This window comes from Mus caroli, chromosome 14 (genome assembly GCF_900094665.2).
Source record: "Mus caroli chromosome 14, CAROLI_EIJ_v1.1, whole genome shotgun sequence".
In the NCBI taxonomy this organism is placed as follows: Eukaryota; Metazoa; Chordata; class Mammalia; order Rodentia; family Muridae; genus Mus; species Mus caroli.
In genome coordinates, this window is record NC_034583.1 from 101932878 (window position 1) to 101945271 (window position 12394).

The window sequence follows — 12394 nt, forward strand, 5'->3', positions numbered from 1 at the left end:
TTTGTTTTTGTTTTTAATGGGATTAGCTGTAATGGCTACTCAATTCCTGTTTTACTACAAATTTTGAATTGTATAGGTATTTTCTAGTTCCTTCCATTTGCCTGGGAAATTCATGATGCCCTTGTTTTTAACAGCTGAATAGTATTCTATTGTGTAGAAGAACCACATTTTCTGTATCTATTCCTCTGTTGAAGGACGTCTGGGTTGTTTCCAGCTCCTATATATATATATATATATATATATATATATATATATTATATATATGGCGGCTATGAATACAATGGAGTACATGTTCTTGTGATGGGTTGGAGCATCTTTTGTGTATATGCCCAGAAGGGTATAGCTGGGTCTTCAGGTAGACCTGTTTCCAATTTTCTGAGTAGCCTCCAGACTAATTTCCAGAGTGATTGTAACAGTTTGCAATCCCATCAGCAATGGAGGAGTGTTTCTCTTTCTCCACATCCATGTTCTGTGATTTGAGTTTTTGAATGAGTTTGATGGTTCATGGAAGGGCAAAATGGCAGGGAGACAACATTTGAAATTTAAATAAATAAAATAATTAAAAGAAAAACCACAAAAGAAAACTAAGGAAAGAACTGTAAAGCTTAGACAGTTTTAGCAGTGGCACATTATGCTTTCTTTTTAAAAGATAATTTGTTTTCTTTATATCTAAAATACAATTGTATCATCTCTTACTTTATTCTCTCTAGTTGTCACATGGTCTCTTTGCTACATCTCAGATTGGTGACCTATTTTTCTTTAAAGGTTTTTACACATACATACAAACTAATAAGCATATGAATTTAACCTGCTGAGACTATGTACAAATATACGTTTGTAGACCTAATCGCTTGATTGTAGGTAGTGAGTAAGGTGTTCACCCCTAGGAAAGACTAATTTTTCTGTCATCAGCTGTCATCAATTGACTGCAACTCTTCATATAGGGATGGGTCCACTAAGGTTTTCTCTGTCTATGTTTGTATTTTACTTATTTTTTTTCGAGTCTGGGATTTATTTAGGTAGGCACAATGTTAGCATTTCATTGTCTTATGCTTCCTAACTTATCTAGAAGATATAACATTATAGAATGCTCCTGGCCCTCTTGTTCTTAGAGTCTTTTCATATAATATGCTATGATGTAGTTGTATGGATGGATATTTATATGAATTAAATTTAGTTTTACATAAATATGAAACAGTATGACTCCCTGTGGCTTTTTCCAAATTCCTTTACTGATATTTATCCTATGTTTTTATTTCCTTCTTTATTTTCCTCCTTTCCCCTTGCCTAGTTAAGGACAGCACCCTGTTTTCTGATTCATAGCACCTGCACTCTAGTGTCCTCACAGTACTTACTCCTACCACCATCTTCCCTATTTTCTCTTCAGTTCTGTGGTTACTTCAGGTTGTATACTATAACCTGCAGATGCGATACTAAGAGCTACAGGTAAAATATAGCATAGGATAGTTCTGTACTGGGGTGTCTGTTACCTTCATGTAACACTCTCCGGTTCTATTAATTTCCTAGTTCCCTGATTCTATGTTTTTCTTTGTGGAGTAATGTTATTATATTATGTTTCCATGGCACAATTTTATTCTCTACATATCATTTGTAGGAAATTATACTTGTGTCCTTCTTATTTTTTCAAACTCACAGATTTTTATATTGCATTTGATTCTCAAACAGTGCATCCCAAATAAAACTGTATCTAATAATTTGTACTTCCCTGGGAAGAGAACTCACATAAGCCAACATCTTTTACTTTCCAATATTTAGTTGACAAAGCAATATATTTGCTTGCTTTATATTATAATTATTTTTATCATACTTCTAATGCCTATTTAGAAACAGATAATATGTAAGTAGGCAAGATTGTATAGCAGTTTTACTATTGATTCATATATTTACTCATGGGAGAGACTCACAAAATTCACAAAAATCACATAACTTAGGGTAGAGTAAAACAAAAACACTGCTAAAGGAAATGAGACTTAGTGGTGTGGCTGCCTGCAAGTTGTATAGAGTATGCCAAGGCTGCCCCTGCTGTGACTCATAACCAATACTGAGGTAAAGACTCTAAATATTCATGTACCTTTATTCAGTCATATCTAAACACTTACTACTGCACCTAGCCCCACTAGCTTAATCCAGTATAGTGGCTACTCAGGATAGAATAACCACAGGAAAGAGGCAAGCAGATCTCTGAGTTCAAGGAGAGACTGTTCTACAGAGCAAGTTCCAGGTAAAGAAAAGCATACTTCCTAGCATGATGGTACTTATCTTTAATCCCAGTACTCAAGAGACAGAGGATGAAGATGTCAGAGTGCTAGTCTGTCAGGTCAGGCGAGATCAGTTCAGTCAGTAGAGGCAGTTTTACCACAAGAGTTTTAAAGAGACAGGTTGAAAAGATAACAATCTACACATAATTGTCAAGAGCTGTAATAGGACAAGCTGAATACTAGCAGGTGATCTTCCTGAGATGGCCTGCTTCAGATTATTACATAATCTGTGACAGATTCGCTCTTATTAGGGAAAGACCATAAGAGAATTCATTTTGGGGAAGATTCCTGCTATTAATATGCGTTTCCTGTTATTATTAAACATATATAACAATACTAGTTATTAGACCAACCCTTTTGAGCAGATCTCTGCAAGATGCATTGTCTTATAGTGATGCTATATAGACAAATAGATGACTTCTTAAGTCATAATGATGATCCTATAAGAATTTCTAAGATTATATCAGTGATTATTAAGCTCTTTTGTAGTGGAACTGCTATTAGGTCCTTTTTTGAGAGTAAAACCTACAATGAGAACTCTGCCAGTCTCCCAGGTATCACCAGTGAATTTCTCTTAGTAACCAGACTTTCTCCTACACAGAGCACATTCTAAGAGGTTGTAAAACAATTAACTGAAGGTCATAAAATAAAAGGAACTAGCAATTTATTATAGGTTCTAGGATAGAAGATAAAATATTTACTGGGTTTATACAAAACTTCACTAATAACTTAGTTATGGTTTTACACCTTCAGTGAACCTGTGGAGTTGAGACAGGTGATGGATGTTGAGCCAGATAATTACTCCTAATGGATATGCATGTAAACATTCTTTGTTGTAAACTTCTATTTCAATTTATGATTTGATTTTTTGTGTGAAATTGTGATAAAATATTTAACATGTATTCTGAAAGATATATAAATACAGAGGACAAAGAGATGGAGAGAGAGAAGAATATTTTTTGTCTTTCCCCATTTAGAGAAGATTTTTTTCCCCCTTAGGAGATTTTTTTTTTCTTTTCCATACTTAGAAGAATTTTTCCCTTTCCCTGATTAGGAACTTTCTGCTTTTCCCCTTAGATAGCTTTCAGAGGAAACTTTTTACAACTTAATAATAAATGGTTTAATCACTTTTCTTCTATCATCACTTTGTTTGTTTGTTTGTTTGTTTGTTTTCTTTTTTTTCAAGACAGGATTTCTCTGTATAGCCCTAGCTGTCCTGGCACTCACTTTGTAGACCAGGCTGGCCTAGAACTCAGGCTCCCAAGTGCTGGGATTAAAGGTGTGCGCCACCAGCACCCAGCATTATCACTTTTTTTTTCTTTCATTTTTTAATTTATTTTTTATTAGATATTTTCTTTATATACATTTCAAATCCTATCCCGAAAATAATCACTTTTCTAAGAGTCCTATTTTCTTGCTTGTGATTTCCAACTAGCAGGATGAATGTTAGAGCCACACAGTTCCTGCTGAGATAGAACAAAAGCCACATTACTTAGTCCTCTGCTGTTAGGCTACAGATGTTAATCTCCTAAACCAGCAGCCTTTTACCCTCAGAAAGAGCAAGACGTTTTTAAGATTTTTTTTTGAAGTTATCATCAGCCTTTCTGAGGGCCTCAGACTTTAAAGCCATTACCAGAGTCCTATTCTGTGTCCCCACCACTATCCTCTCCAGGCTGGGCAGCTCCTAGCAAGGTGTACACAAATTGAACCAGGGAATGTGAAGGAGCCAGAGATTAGAACAGATTGTTAGAGTTAGTTTGTAGCCAAGCAGAGCAATTTAGTCAGAAGCAGGGAGACTCCAGTTTGAATCATTCAGCTTCTAGAGGAATTTGGTCCAGAACAGCTAGTTGAACAACCAGGCCAGAGTTCATAGAGAGCTAGAAAGAGTGAGCTAAGTCAGAAGCCTATGAGATGACAACTCTATTAGGAAAATAAAAACTACTCTTACAATAATTCATGTACAGTTTTTAATTTGTTAAATGAAAGAAAATTTAATCAACAAAATAAAAGATATATAACAATAACTCTATTGCCAAGTCATTAAGAATTTTTTTTCCCAAAAAACAAGTTTCCTACTTCACATTTCTGACAAGGCTGATGAAGTCTTTTATTTTTCTCTCCCAAGATCTTAAGCCTCAGGAAGTGCTACAATACTTTTTGTTTTCATTGGCATTTCATGTTTGAAATCTTTAAGAGTTCAATAGTGATTTTCTATGCATTTAAATGTTTAATTTCTCAGAAGTTGTCATTTTGAAAAATCAGAATAGATAAGAATAAAAAATTTGCTCACTATCAAACAGATAATTATATTTTTCTATATCATATTTTACTGTAATATTGAGAAATTGTCTAAATTCATTTTTACTTTATATGTTTTATTAATGGCAGTTAGATGAAACAAGGCAACTCCAAATACATTTTGCCTCTAAATATGTGACAGAGTGAACAAAATAGCATTTTACACTAGTATTGTGTATCTGTCACAACTAAGGGACCATCATTGACAGTTATTAACCCAAGGTTACACTGAATTATAACCAAAGTCAATGTCCTCAGTGTTTATAAGATGTCTGTATATGTACCCATATCCTTAGAATTGAAACTCTAGTCACATGCACAGGCAGGAATTGAAGACGACATCTTCTGCAAATACAAAGGTTGTACTCCGGTTAAATTCTTTGCAGTGGCAGTCAAGATGTATCGTGACAATTTGTGTGTGTGTGTGTGTGTGTGTGTGTGTGTGTGTGTGTGTGAAGAGAATCAACATGAGTCTAATTTTGCTTTTGGTTTTATTTCCCTAAGAGTCATGTTTTTGATATTATCTTCTATTGAGAAAAAATCTGGGTAGCAGAAATCAGTGGAAGGGTCAAGTTTGAGAGTACTGTACACAATACCACTTAGACTATTGCAAACCCAAGAGTCATTAGAGCAACATGTAATTAGGATTGACCAAAGTGAAAGAATTAGTCCAGAGAAGATTCTTTTGATCTTTGACTAGAGACAGGAAGTTAGTAGCACTACTCAATGATTTCTACATCACTTCCAGCTTGAGTAACCCTGCTGACTTCTCTCTATGAATTATATCCTAGAAGATTTATGTGAAATAAAGGCTTTTCAGTTCTATGTTGCTTTTGGTCAGAGCATATTATTACGGTATCCTGAGAGGCTCTGCCAGTGCCTGACAAATATGGAAGTGGAGGCTCACAGCCATCCATTGGACTGAGCACAGGGTCCTCAATGGAGGAGCTAGTGAAAGGACTCAAGGAGCTGAGGGGGTTTTCAGCCCCATAGAATAAACAACAATATGACCCAACTAGTACTCCCAAAGCTCCTAGGGACTAAACTACCAAACAAAAAGTACACAAGAAGGGATTCAAGGCTTTAGTCACATATCTAGCAGAGAATGGCCTTGTGGGACATCAACGAGAGGAGAGATCATTGGCCTTGTAAAGGCTTGATGCCCCAATAGGGGAATGCTAGGACAGGGAAGCAGGAGTGGGTGGGTCATTGATCAGGGGGAGAGGGGATGGGATAGGGGGTTTTCTGAGGGGAAATGTGGAAAGGAGATAAAATTTGAAAAGCAAATAAAGAAAATATCTGATTAAAGGGAAAATAGCTTATTATTACATCAGAAAAATAAATAGCTATCCATATTCAAATAAGCTTAGACAGTATACCTGCTACCACACAACTTAGAATGAATCTGATTAGATTATTATATGTGCTTTATAAGGAATACAAACTAGAATCCATGTGAACCCCTTTTCAGTGTCTTGTTTATGGTAGTAATACTACCTTAGTAATTATAATATGTTGTCTTTCTTACTTCTACTCTTAATCTTTTTCCACTCCGAAATTCTGTTCTTTAGGATGTATCTTGTCTTAGCCCAGTTATGAAATGAATGGTAAAGTATTATTTGGGAGTGTAGTTATGAGAGTGTTTTAGAAGGTATCATCAGTGTTTTGACAAGAGGCCGAGCACAGAATTGTTCTCATGTATAAGTGTTGACATTTTTGCCATCCCTTCCGAGCTGTAATTGAATAAAATGATGTCAAATAAGTAAATATATTCTCTGTCTCTCCTTCCTGTACTCCAGCATTTGAGCAAGTGATTATCAAGCCTTCAAACTTAAACTGAATTATAATCTGCTTTTCTTCTTCTCCAGCTTCTGGATATAGTATCAACTTTGAATCCCTTCAACAATTTCCTAGAGCGATAACATCACATATACAGCATAAACTATAGACTATGGATTTTATATAAGAAGTGTAATACAATTTTGCATTCTTGCTTTCAAATAAATGTTATTTTGTCATATGAATTTATCTCTATTGATTGACATGTCAGAATACATATCAGTGTAGATAGAGAGACACAGATAGACAGATAGATGTGTGCTTTGGGTGGGCATATGTATACATATACTGCCAATGCACACATTTGTATCTACTAACAAATATACGTACATATTTTGTAGCTAATTTTGTTAATAATTGCTTGAGGCTTCTAAATATTTTGACAGTAATTTTACTGCTATTCTTTCAATGATCTCAGATTAGGCACTATAAAAACTATTTAAATGTTTACTGGTTTATATTATTTATTTTTATCAAATTAGTATGTTCTGATTTTCTTACAAATATAAACATGATACCATATGTTACTGAATCTACCTGATATTTCTACACAATGAAGGTCTATAAATTTGATGAATTTTAATGTGATTAGAATAGCTTGATTCTGAGTTTCTGCTTTCACTATTTAATATTTTTTCAAAAATTATTTTCCATAGTTACTTCTACTTTAGTAACCAGAAAATGTTATTCTTTTATCTGCCATGAATAAAAGAAAATACTATAATAGTGCTTAAGCTAGAAAATACATTGATATTGTATCATCTTCCATGACTTGTGCAAACTTAATATAACAAATTGACAATAAAACATCTGCCTATTCAAGACTGATCAATGAATTATATATTTTTCTTAGATTTAAAAATGCATATATATAGAGAGAACTTATCTCTAATTTTATCTCCCTAGAGAGAATTTTCTAGGGAGTATTGTTGTTCATTTTTGTAGGCATTTAAAGAGCTCTAGGTTTTATTCCACCTCAAAAATTTTGGCTTGCATTGCTGAGGATTCTGACAGTTGTCTGCATGGCTCTTTATGTTTCAGTTCTTGCCTCCAGCAATTTCTTTACTGTCTAAGACATCAGAGATGTGGAAAAAGACAATCACACTCTCCGTTATGCAGTGCTTCAGCAGGGTGGACAATGATAAAAAGCTAGCTAGACCATGTAAATTTGCCAAAACTTGTTCATCATTCTCACTGAAGTCATTAGTTACAAACAAAAAAGAATAAAAGTGTTCTATGCATGTTTATTGCATGAATCCCTACTAACTGTTACTGCACTGGTTCTCTAACTCACTGTGAGAGCTCATATACATTTTACACTACAATCTTCATTTCCTCCTGATAAAAAACATGAGAAATAACATTCAGTTTAATGGTCACCCTACCCATTACTTTTCTAAGAAATCATTTTTCCATTATTACACCATTTATTGTCTTTAATGATTAGATGGTTGACATTTCCTGTGATTGCACTACTTATTTCTAGTAATTCAGTTTCTCTTTCGTTCTCTAAAAGCATGAGGGATGTGGAATATATGTATTATTTCCAAGCCAGGACGATTTAAATGCCTCCCTCACCTTCCAACCTATATTGATAAATTATACTTTTGTGAGAAACTTATCTCTTTTCCATTTTAGTAGGTAATCACTCACTGATTCTAAGTATATCTGTAACATTTTATTTTAGATCAAATAAAATAATTGATATGTCCCTAAAGAAGATAAGATAGAGAAATGATAAATGTCTGAGGCTTTATGGTTTTCCAGCAACATATAATTAGGATTGACCCAAGTAAAATAATTAGATCAGAGAAGATTGTTTTGATCTATGATTCTCTCAGCATCACTTCCAGAGACAACCTGAAGGCTTTTGTTTCTTTCAGTGTGCATAAAATTGTCTGGGATATTTACTTCACTCTGCAGAGCATGCTCATAAACTGACTCTTGTTAATATAACTGGACAGACATTCATATAATATATAAATTATAGTAGCAAATACCTTAATTGGGATATCTAAAAGATATTTCTTCCAGACATTTATATTGTAACAAAATAACAAGTTTAAGTTTAAATTATAATCAGCCATAGAGCATTATTGGAACCATATTTGAAAGGAGATTCTGATAAATATGCACACTTGTTTAAAAAAAAACTTTTAAAAATACAATTTTCTTCAAGACTATTATAGTACTAGCTACTGTCATTTTCAACAATCTGATTAAATTGTGTTTGCTCCTGCATATAACATGAAGTAGAGACTGAACGCATCTATTAGCTTCTAACTGTTATTATTTATTAAAGCTCTTACAAAATCACTTTAGATAGCATTAGTTCTTCTTAATAGACAAATAACTATGAACACATAAGTTACTTCATAATTTTAAGTTATAACATACTGATGTATTTATATTTTTGCTTTTATGCTGTATTTTCAATCTAATGTACTCAAGTTAACTTTTATGATGTTTTAAATGTTGAAATGATAACATAGTATCTTCCCTTTCATTTCCTTTCTCCAATCATTTGCTTCTCCCCATTAAAGTGATCTCTAATTCATGGTTTCTTTTCTGTGGTCAACATTTCTCTATATGATGCAGCCTGAGTCTGCTTAGAATTGCTTTTTTGTATGTGTTTTCAGGATTGGTTAATTGTTATTGTATAACCTATAAGGTGGCTCATCCCTGAGAAAGGCTAATACATTCTCTTCATTCTCTCTGTCTCTGTCTCTCTGTCTCAGTCGCTCTCTAAGTCTCTCACTCTCTCTCCGTGTTTCTCTCTCAGCAGTTGATTGTATTATTATTATTATTATTATTATTATTATTATTATTATTTTGGCTTGGAAGTGGATCCTTGAAGATTGCCCCTTTCCACACCAGCATGGCTATTGATATTATCAATACTCAGGTCTTGTTAAGTCAGAGGTATTTTTGAGATACCATGCATGGGTCTAGAGTCCCTGTTATTTCTAGGAGATATGGTCTCACAATTGTTTTCTAGTTCTCTAGTGTCTTGAATACAACTTTCTAATTGGACTTGTGACCACTCAACAAGGGCGTAATAACATCTGGTATTGAACAACTAATCAGTAACCAAGGGGTAGTGAATTCATGGATCTTGGAGAACAACTTCCAATCACCGCTTTGCTAAATCAACATAATTCCTGTGCATTATAAATGTGTTATACTCACAGGTAAAAGTAGGCCTAAGCTTTCAGCAAGGAAACTTCTTTTCTGCACATAGACCCTTACAGAAAAGAGTAGTTAAAATGATGAATTGTGGAATCAAACTCTAACCAATGTACAATACAGTGTATAATACAACTCCCACTTAGAGATCACTTTGTATGAGGGTATGGAAAGCTTGTAAGAGCCAGAACTTTGTTGTGAAAATGGCTCTACTGGTAATAACCAAAACTCCAGCAATGAAGCCTCACCAAAGCTCTACCAATGAAATCTCATTGTAAATATTCCCTCAGCATGTTCTGAGTAAGTTCAATATTAGTAAACATGCCAACCCAGATGGAGGGAAGAGTATGGGGGCCTCAGCCCTACAGAAAAACTACAGATAATTAAGGAATTCTGAAATCAGAACATTTGTATGTATACGTACTGAATACATATTAAGAAGAATCAGACATGAATTTAAAAGAAAATATGCCTGGGCATCCAATTAAAAGTCTGGAAGGAAGATAGGGAAGGCAAAGAAATACTTTACAGTCTCAAAGATTAAATAAAATATTAAAAATACTAGTATAAATGCCAAAGTGGAGGTTGCCATTTTGTATAATATAATGACAGTACAGATAATATTTACATGAGGTTTTGTCATTTGGAGAAAGATGCATGATAGTGTTACTGGATTTTTTATCATTGTACCACTTTGGAAATAGGTAAAGATGATATTAAACCATAACATGCTACAAAATTAAATTGAACAAACGAGAAAACTAACAACTAAAATGTTGTTGGTGTGCAAGAACTAAAACATACATCATTTTCAGTAGAAGTCACTTTCATTTATCACATAAATGTACTGACTATAGTAACAGGAAGCAAAACACTGGTTCTGCAAGCAATTGCTTCAATTTTCCAGTTAATTTTTCCTGCATACATGTAAGGCTCTGACCTGATGATGTCACTTTGGTTTGTTCCACAGTCAGGCTACTGCATCTCTGATGAATGTTGTAAACTCCAGATTTCATGCTGCTTTAGTATTTCTCAGTGGCTTCTATCTGCTCTTTGACATTTATCATTTTACTTTTGTCCTGCTCCATATTTAATAAGCTCATTCATTTAAAACTGAAAATACTAATATCATAGATCATTCTTCAAGCCACACAGAACATTATTTATCAACCACTCAATACAATCTATAAAAAATTAATTCTCACTATTAGAAACTGCCATTATTATTACTACAGAATCGAAATAAGAAAGCTGACTTGTACTACATATGGCCTCAGTGTAAAATAACTCTATGAGAACTCCATTTACAAATCATTTTTGCTGTGTTTCACTTCAGTTGAGCACATACAGCCAAACTGATTCGTGGAATGATTGATTGGTGCCTTGATAAATGGTTCACTGACATCTTCATAAAATTTCTGATGATTTTTTATCATAAAATTATATATTTATTTGTGATAGAGTGTAGAATGCTTAAAATAAAAATGATCAGAAACAAAGAAAAATGTCAGGAATTTTTAGGTCTCTAATGTCTTAGCTCAAGTACAAATAAAGCCGCGTGACATTCTGTTAGATAAGGTACCTAATGCATTTTATGATATTTTTCATCTTAACATATTTAGGGTTTAATGTAGTGTAAATTAAAATAACATAAGGATTTCATAAGAATTCTATATAGATTTTGTAATTCTTTACAACATTTCTCAGAATTGTTGGCCTTGTGGACACATGGTTTTTTAAAATGGCATCAATTCAAACCTTTTAAATGAGTAAGACTGTTTGTGTGCTTATGTTTTCAGTGACACTGAGGAACACAGTATGAACTATGGTATAGATATTAGTGTAACTCTTCCGACTATCACGTTGATGATTTCCAGTTTCAGCTCACTATCTCTATTAAGTAGAATTGTGAACACATTTTAACATTGCTAAGGACATTGTTTTTTCTTGATAAAACACTTTATTTTTAAAATTTGTACTCTTTTAAGATTTAAATGTAGGTAAGAATTTGGAAATCATTTATTTTCAATCAAATATTCAATTCAATATATTACAATTTGGAATAAATTTTTTTCTCTGTCATGTGTCTCAGCCTATAAATTTATAAATTAAGATTTTATATGTCACAAGAGGATCTTCTCAACTTATATCTTGGATACAATTTAATTTAGTATCAGAGTCTTAGAGATACTAATGATAACAAATTCCCAAAGAAATATACCCCCAAATTGCATACTAACATAATACACTGGTACAGCCCAAAACATTAAAATATTTGTGCTCACGCAATGTGGAGCTGCTAAATTATGTCCAATAGAAAAATATTTCATATGATGAACAAACTATGGAATTTGATGAAAAATATTTCAGCAATGAAAAGGCAGTGGGCTAATACAAACAAACAAGATAATAGATACGTATATCAAATTCTCATGTCAGCTGATATTTTGAAATGCTTCTTATATGTCAGGAGTTACTATAATGAATGGTGAATGTTTGAATTCATCTAATCTATCAACAATGGCAGTCATTTTTTTCCCTGAGAATGTAGCAATACTGATGTGAAGGCACATAACTTCTCTTTCAAAAGATGTACAGTTAACTAATTGTTTAATCTGGACTACTAAGAGAAAGATATAAATATATATGCATAAAAACAGAAAAGAGAAGAAAACAGCAACAAAAAAAGCGGAGTGTGCTTCACAGTTAAATATAGACAAAACTGTGACTCTTTCATTATAAATTTTGCATGGATTTTTGAGGAGTCTGCCATTGAATACCGAGAATTTTAA